Source organism: Salvelinus sp. IW2-2015, linkage group LG4p (genome assembly GCF_002910315.2).
Source record: "Salvelinus sp. IW2-2015 linkage group LG4p, ASM291031v2, whole genome shotgun sequence".
NCBI classification, from domain to species: domain Eukaryota; kingdom Metazoa; phylum Chordata; class Actinopteri; order Salmoniformes; family Salmonidae; genus Salvelinus; species Salvelinus sp. IW2-2015.
The window spans coordinates 10,802,350-10,811,014 of NC_036841.1; the positions used below are offsets into that span (position 1 = coordinate 10,802,350).

The window sequence follows — 8,665 nt, forward strand, 5'->3', positions numbered from 1 at the left end:
GTTCAGCGTTCAGATGGTTACGTGATACTTTGGCGCCGCCATGTGGAAGAAATTWGTAGAAACCATGGACAAAGAACCTACATTTTATGTCCCCTTTGGTTTGCCGTAGSCAGTGTTAATGGCACGATGGTAAAAAAGGAGATCTTGGAATACTGTATTTTGGCGGAAACCTCTTCTGTAACAGCATCAGTGCCTCGCTTTGCACTGGAGAGGGCTTGCAGTAGCTCYCGTTGATGGTCCTAGCCGTGGGAGGTAGATGGATTGGGATGATCCACACGTTGACTAATGGTTGTTCTGAAAAACAAAATGTATTTAGCTTAAGAGATGACCTCAAATGATACATCTCAGAAGATCATCACAGCGCCGTGACTAGCGCACTCTCCATTGTGTGCAGCAGAATGTCTCCACGGGTGGCGACTCTGCTGTCCGGACTGTGGCTGTTRTTGGTTCTGTCTTGTGCTGCTAGGTCGATGTGGCAAGCCTGTGACAATGGGAAGGTACACTGTGACTCATTCTGGACTATTTTATACTGCCATATGTCACTTCACTTGACTTTGTATTGCCTGCTTCAAGTATAATTGCTAGACGATCTGAACAACGACCATGAAGAAAAACCATAGCTATCACAATGCAATGACATGATTAATATATGTGCCATCGATTGTATGTTACCACTCTAGACAGCAAGCAAACTGTGGCAGTGTTGTGTCTGTATGATGTGTTTTCTGTGACTGACAGCTCTTGCTGGGGAGAGACCTGCCCCCATCAGTTGTATGGAGCTGTCCTGTGATTTCCTGGCCAGAGTCCACTACCCAGGTAACCATGGAGCTAACCACTTGACCTATTGAACCACTGTTCCACATAACATACAAACCGACMGGTAGTAAACTACTGTAAGCATGAGTTACATGTAAACTTGAGCATTTCTGATTAGGTCGCCTATTTATCTTGTGCACTTGGCTTCGTATTGTGCATTTGTTGTGTGCATTTCCCCGAGCAAATCCATTGCTGGAACACAGTGCAAACCAGGTCTCTCTCCTCTGTTTGCAGAAGATTCCTAGCATTGACACAGAGTATCCTCCACAGGTAAATCAATCAACTTGTCAAACAGAAAGCACAATGAGCTAGCATTATCTTTCGTTATGAACACATTCTTTCCAAAACCTTTAGTGTAGCTATTACTGATAGTGATGAGTCTTTAGAGCGACTGATTCTTTACACAAAAATACTATCAAAGATCCACACATGACCTGATTGTTCAATTAAATGTAATTCAATCATAAAAAAWAWAAAWAAATGTATCCCTCAGAGGCAGCAACAAGACAACATATCACAGTGTTTCTGTCTGGAACGATAGGATGCTGACGTGGCCTAATCCTGGGCTCCGTTCAGCAGGACACAGCGTTGCAGAACGTTCACATAGAGGTGTATTATGTAGAACTAAACATGCCTCTCTGACATGTAGAATGAGAAATCACGCCTGGTCTCTTCATGACATTTGTATCTGCTCATGGCGCTGATATGTCTGCCCTCTTTTCCTGTCTGACCTCAGCCGATTGAGCACGTCTGCATGGACACACCCATCACCTACAATCACACTATCCCCAACAGGTAAGATGCTGCAGACACACACACACACAGGAAGTGTTACATCACCAAGTACACAAAATACACACTCACCTGGGAACATGTGTCAAATCCCAAATCCCAAATCCCATATGACAGGCTGTTAAATATAACTTTGTAATAACCAATGTAATAAATGTATGTAAACAGCCAAATACATTTTCTGGGCAAGTGACAACCATAAATAGAAACAGCTCCTGACCTGCATGCATGATGGACAAGTGCCTCTGAGAGCTTAATGTCAATTCCTGTGTTGGGTTCCATTTACAATACTGTCATTATGTGGGTGGTTTGTATAGTGGAGCTCACCGGACTGTAGGGGCAGAGAGTGGAGAGTACCTGTACTGCCCCCCTCAACGCTGGCTCAATAACCTGCAGGTAACCACTAAAACCATGACCACACACACACACACACACACACACACACACACACACACACAACAAACACACACACACACACACACACACACCACACACACAACCTCACAGAGATAGCTAATATTTTTCATTAGTCCAGTATTGCCATAACTGATTGTCCAACTCTAATCAGCCTTTACTGATGTGTGTGTGTGTGTGTGTGTGTGTGTGTGTGTGTGTGTGTGTGTGTGTGTGTGTGTGTGTGTGTGTGTGTGTGTGTGTGTGTGTGTGTGTGTGTGTGTGTGTGTGTGTGTGTGCAGCATGGACAACAGTGTTGCTGTACCATCCGTGTGCTCCTGTTTTGTCAGCGTGACCTGCTGTCTGTCCTGGGCCACCGCTGTCTGTCTGACTACATCATAACGCCACACCCTGACCTCAGCACACACCGGGTGAGTCACACACACACGATAAATACAGTTCTCAAAGGAAACATTGCCTTTACTTACACTAAGATATCAGTAGAAGTCATTTACCATCTACTCTGTACTAGCTTGTGAATTGGCTGATATCCCAATAGAATRATCGCCTTACCAATAGGATTCTAGAAAACCCACGATGGCACTCCGTAGTGGCTTAGTTGAACCTGATTATAGATTACACTGAAAACAGACGACAACATGTCTACTGTGACAGCAGGGCATTCAATTGACATCCCAACAGATGCATAGACAAAGTCGTGACGGTGAAACAAGACACCAGAATGTTCCTTGTAGCAATGGGGAACACAGTAGAACACATATTCAGTGGCATGTCATTGAAATGAGGGTTGTGTTCATTAGGGCACACAGTTACAAAACAAGGAGGAAAACAAGCGTTTCTTATTGAATAAGCACATCAGTTTTTTTCCATTTGGTGCCTACTGAACATGACCCTGTGGTGACTGAATCTCTCTCCTGTTGAAGCCGTTAGCGCTGGTGTCCTGGGGTCGCACTCTGGAGCTGTCCCAGGTGACCACGCCGGAGGTCTGTGATTGGCTGCAGTTGACAGCGGCACACGGTAACAGTGGCGATGTGGGTCCAAACAGGAAGTATAACTTGCTGTTGAGCCATCCTGCGGATCACAAACACGCATACCCAAAGAAGGTGAGCCAGAAGACAGAGAGAGGAGAGGGCACTGGATGTTTCAACYTTTGAAAGACAGCGTAACGCAGTGCTATTCAAACTTTTTCAGTGGGGACCCCATTCCACCCCAAATCTAATGAAACAACCTTCAAATCTGTACATTTAGATTTTCACATCAACAAATGACCTTCAATTCATTACAATTTCATCTCTCTTATCCAAACCAATATACATAAAATATTATTCTGTACTCTAAAAATATATACATTTTAGGTATTTGGCGAACCCACTATAATTTTCCCACAACCCCGACTTTGAATAGCACTGGTGTAAAGTAACATGATGTCCTGAAGCTGTCGTAGGATGATTTGACTGTATGATTTACTGAGTGTGCCTATTTGTCGATCATCACCAGTCTCTGAAGCAGTGCTGTGAGGAGACCCTCTCTCTGCTGCTGGATGGACGGTTGGAGGTGACAGACTGGAGGAGAGGGAGGGTCCGCAAGAGCCGAGCTGCACTCGGGACCGAGGGGAGGGAGAAAGAGAGACAGACCACCGTGGTGCCGCCTCGAGCAGTCACCAAGACCAACAGGACTACCCTGGACCAAACCGAGCCGAACGGACCTGAAGCACAGGGCTCAGCCACAGTGAGGGTTACACAGAGAGATACGGACCAAGGACTCAAAGTGAGAGAAACAGACTGGCTGAACCAGAACGAAGCAGAGGACAAGAGGCAGAGCGGGAAAACGCGAAACACCCAGGAGAGAGAGGTGAAGAGCAGCAGACACGAGGGAGAGACACAGCCCCGTAACTCTCCAACCAAGAGGAAAAAGGCTCTGTCTCAGAGTTGGCGCAAGCAGCTGGCTGTCACACAAACGAACAGCCAGGACAGGAGAGCAGACTGTGATGGTAGGGTGGGCCACAGCGAGTGCACTGAGACCGTAGCTCCGCTAGGGGGCGCCACGGCTGGACCCGGTGACAGGATGCTGCCCACTCCGCGGACAGACGAGGCGGTGTGGGCGGCAGCAGCGTTGGGCTTCCTCCTGGTGCTGCTGGCACTCTCTGTGCTGCACACCCGCCTTTACCGCCACTGTGGCACAACGCCCAGCATGTACTGGCATGACCCCAAGCAGGACTACGACAGGGTGGCAGGTGGGTTCATTTGGGTTTAAACAACCCCCCTCCCCAACACACACTTCTTAGGGTCCCATAAAATCCGCGTTGCATAGAATGTGGACGGAATTACAGAATGCAGACATTAAAATGGAATTCAACACTATAATTTTTTTTTTGAACTTTAGAGCATTTATTCATTTGCCTAAGATTAACATAATACAACAACAAAATGCATCAGTGATTCGTATTTACCTGCAACTTTCTGAAACGGCACAGGAATGCCCGTGTGTGTGGTGGGTATTGTGCGCACGTACAATATGTCTACACCAAAAATATGAACTCATCACGAGGGGCCGCAGTTGCTCGCGGGTTTGCACATCCACATCCATACCCCCACACACACACACCCACATTGTGAGCAAAACATTTTAATGACCCCCCTCTTGACAACGGGGATAGTTTTGGTGTTCATTTCAGGTAAATCAACACATTTTGCCATGGGGTGGAGAGAAATGTTTGCCGTTTTGAATATGATATCTGAGTGAGACTAACAAAATCTATAGGGGCCCACTGGCCGGTAATTCGAACATGATAGCATGTTTAGATAGCTAGCCGCTAAACTAACTTAGCAATCTAAAAAATGTTAGCTGACGTGGGCTAATCGACTCACTATCAGCGACTGACATGGAGCAAAAAAGCTGATGCACAACCACATTTCGAAATTGAACTTTGAAGTTGAGACCCCGACTGAGTTCCTAAAAAATGTAACATTTGGGGGGAAATTGATCAGAGGGCCTTAAAAAGGTTCAAAGGTCTAGTTGTGTTTTGTGTCTTAGATGTGATCCACAGGAGGCTGAAGATGCCAGGGAGGAGGAAGAGGAGGGCGTCCAAGAGCCGAAGACAGGAATGTGTCCTCCTACCACCCAGCTCCAGCACAGAGGACGACGAGTAGAAACAGACATCTGTTTATTATACCCGTCTTGTCTTTAGCCCTGTGAGAAGAGGTAAGAGGAGAGGACACTGGGACCTAAAAGCAGAGTACTCCCATCTGCCTAATAACACTGCTCTGCTGAAGAAACTGAGCATTTTATGGATTCTTTTGTAAGGAGACCTCAGATTCATCTTCTATCGCCGGTAGTTAAGGAATATTTTGGTATTTCAACTGTCATAAAACACTCCATAGTACAAAACCCCATTCTATCAGATCTCATTCACAATCACCACCAATGATACCATTCTACTACACATTCAAATGTTCTCGTAGGGGCCGATTCAGACTTAGGAAATGTACGCCTTTCCTACACACGCCATTCCTACGCACTTCTAAGTAGTTMGTATTCAGACTTGCCATATGAAGGTTTCAAGCAAGATTTGCGGGTGTGGCTCCAACAATAAATGTAATTCAACCCCAGAAAACACATCCACTAGTTGGCCGACAGAATTGACAACGGCGTTTTCGTTCATTTATCTAAGGTAATCCCTTTAAATATGTATTTGGACAGTGAAGCTAACAATTTTTATTTTAGATTAAGTGTTTCATATGAGGCAACCTTTAATTTGAGGGTATTTTCATAAATATCTGTTTTACCTTTTAAAAATTACTTCTCCATTTTTGAAGTATTTGGACAAATTCACTTAGTGTATTAAAGTAGTCAAAAGTTTTGTATTTGATCCCATAATCCTTTGCAATCAATGACCACATCAAGCTTGTGACCCTACAAGCTTTTATTGTAGGAAGAGAATACGTTTCTGAACACTTCTACATTAATGTGGCTGCTACCATGATTATCGATAATCATGAATTGTGAATAATGAGTGAATACTAACCTCTCCTGTTATTGAAAATGGTGAGAGGTTAGCATGTTTTGTTGTAGCCTATGTTACCTTCTCACTCATCATTATTCATTCACAATTTGTCTTAATCATGGCATTATCAGGATTCATTTGGAAGTGTTCAGAAACATCTGCTCACAGAAAGACATTTACTCCAGTCACCATTRATTTCCTACTGGGCAAAATATAATCTGAAACACAACCAAAACAAACTGCAAATGCATCCAACAAATTGTAGAGCCAGAAGCTTGATGTAGTCACAGAGTTCAAGGAATATGTAGCCAAATACTCAACTTTTGATTATTTTACACTAAGTGAATTCTTCAAAATGGGGGGGGGGGCTAGATAAAGTGCTTTCCTTTCTAAATGTTAAAACATATGTATGAAAATACCCTCAAGCTGACATTCTGTGCTGTCACCTCATGAATCATGTGATCTAAAATGCTGGAGTTTACAGCCAAATGAAAACGTTTAGCCTCGCTGTCCAAATAAATCTGGAGGGGAGTGTAGTTGCTGTTGTAAGCAACAGGCTGTCGGTTGCACTGTGTTGCAGTAGTGGGTACGAGTCCATCAAATTCTGTTGTGTGATTAGTAGCAAATCGTTTTTAAAATTTTTTTTTATCATGTTTTGTGAGTTATTTAATATATGATGGCTGCAGTGAATCAAGACATGGACAAAGAGGTTTTGTATGTTGATTATTGCTCGTCTCCTACTACACTACGGCCAGTGTACTCCTATGAAGCTATTGGTTGGAAGCTAACCGTTTCAACCACAGAACTAGAGAGGTTCTATTTCTATGCTTTGAAAAACCACAGGATATGAATTCCCTTGTGCGAGAAAACGATTGAACATTATGTTGCTCTGCAGGTAATGAAAACACTTGGGAGCAGCAGTACCCTGTGAAGGCTTTTTATTTGTTTTTATCTACTGTGTGATGTTTACTAGTAACCCTGTACCAGATGTAGATGTGTATACTCTTATTTACAATACTAATGTATACATAGTAGGATATGACTGAAGATCATTATTCTAAGTAATGAAATTACAACCATGAACACAAACATCACCATAGATGTGGTTACCATAATGGAGCAGCTGTAGCCATATACAGTGTACAAAACATTAGGAAAACCTTCCAAATATTGAGTTGCACCCCTTTTTGCCCTCAGAACTGCCTCAATTCTTCAGGGCGTGGACTCTACAGAGGTGTCGAAAGCGTTCCCACAGGGATGCTTCCCACAGTTGTGTCAAGTTGGCTGGATGTCCTTTGGGTGGTGGACCATTCTTGATACACATGGGAAACTGTTGAGCGTGAAAAACCCAGCAGCGTTGCAGTTCTTGACACAAACCGGTGCAACTGGCACTTACTACCATATCCCATTCAAAGGCACTTAAATATTTTGTCTTGCCCATTCACCCTCTGAATGGCACACATACACAATCCATGTCTCTAGGCTTAAAAATTATTCTTTAACCTGTCTCTTCCTCTTCATCTACACTGATTGAAGTGGATTTAACAGGTGACATCAATAAGGGATCATAGTTTTCACCTGGTCAGTCTGTCATGGAAAGAGCAGGTGTTTAATGTTTTTTAGACTCAGTGTATCTGTCAATGATTGGCTCCCTTAGGCCCTTGTCAAAAATAGTGCACTGGCCTCCTGCGCGGCGCAGCGGTCTAAGGCACTGCATCGCAGTGTTGCGGCGTCACAACAGCCTGGGGGTCGATCCCAGGCTGTGTCACAACTGGCGGTGACCGGGATTCCTATAGGGCGGCGCACAATTTGGCCCAGCGCCATCCGGGTTAGGGGAGGGTTTTGGCCGGGGGGGCTTTACTTGGCTCATCATGCTCTAGCGACTCCTTGTGGCAGGCCGGGTGCCTGAAGGGTGACCTCGGTAGTCAGTTGAACTGTGTTTCTTCCGACACATTGCTGCAGCTGGCTTCCAGGTTAAGCGAGTGGGTGTTAAGAAGCAGGGCTTGACGGGTCATGTTTCGGAGGACGCATGAAATCGACCTTCGCCTCTCCCGAACCCGTTGGGGAGTTGCAACGATGAGACAATCATACAATAAAAAAAGGTGCACTACATAGGGAATAGTGTACCATTGTGGACGTAACCATTGAAATGGTAAATGTCTGTCCCTAACAGGCTTCAGCGTGTCCAACATCACGTCCTCGGACCGTTAGTGTGTACGCGTGCCAAGTAGTGCACTACTTTTTAGTGTGGCCCATATAATCTCTCGTGGAAAGATTATTCATTTAAACCGAGAGAATCTGTCGGGACTGAATGCGGAGGACAATGAGCAGCGGTAGTTCTGGCGCTGGTTATTTGTACAAATCCTGATTTCTCAGGTGTTCGCATCTTTCATATTTTGCTGTGAGGGGGGACATTTGGCCTGTAACATGCGAAGAGGGTTCTGCTCCCCTCTCTAGCATATCTTCATCTCTTCTCAACACGTATGGGCCCAGAATTTAATCGAGCAGCTGACAAATTACGTGACACTATAGTTCTGGGTTAATCGAGATTATGGCCCATAGAGTTCTGGTCAAAAGTAGTGCATTAGAAAGGGAATAGGGTGCCATTTGGGACACAGTATGCCATTACCATGTAATGAG

General features: G+C 44.6%; 1 pseudogene; it reads left to right on the forward strand.

Moving 5' to 3' along the window:
* LOC111960484 (tumor protein p53-inducible protein 13-like) lies at window positions 1-7,062 on the forward strand (annotated as a pseudogene).
* Window positions 7,063-8,665: the final 1,603 nt, after the last annotated feature.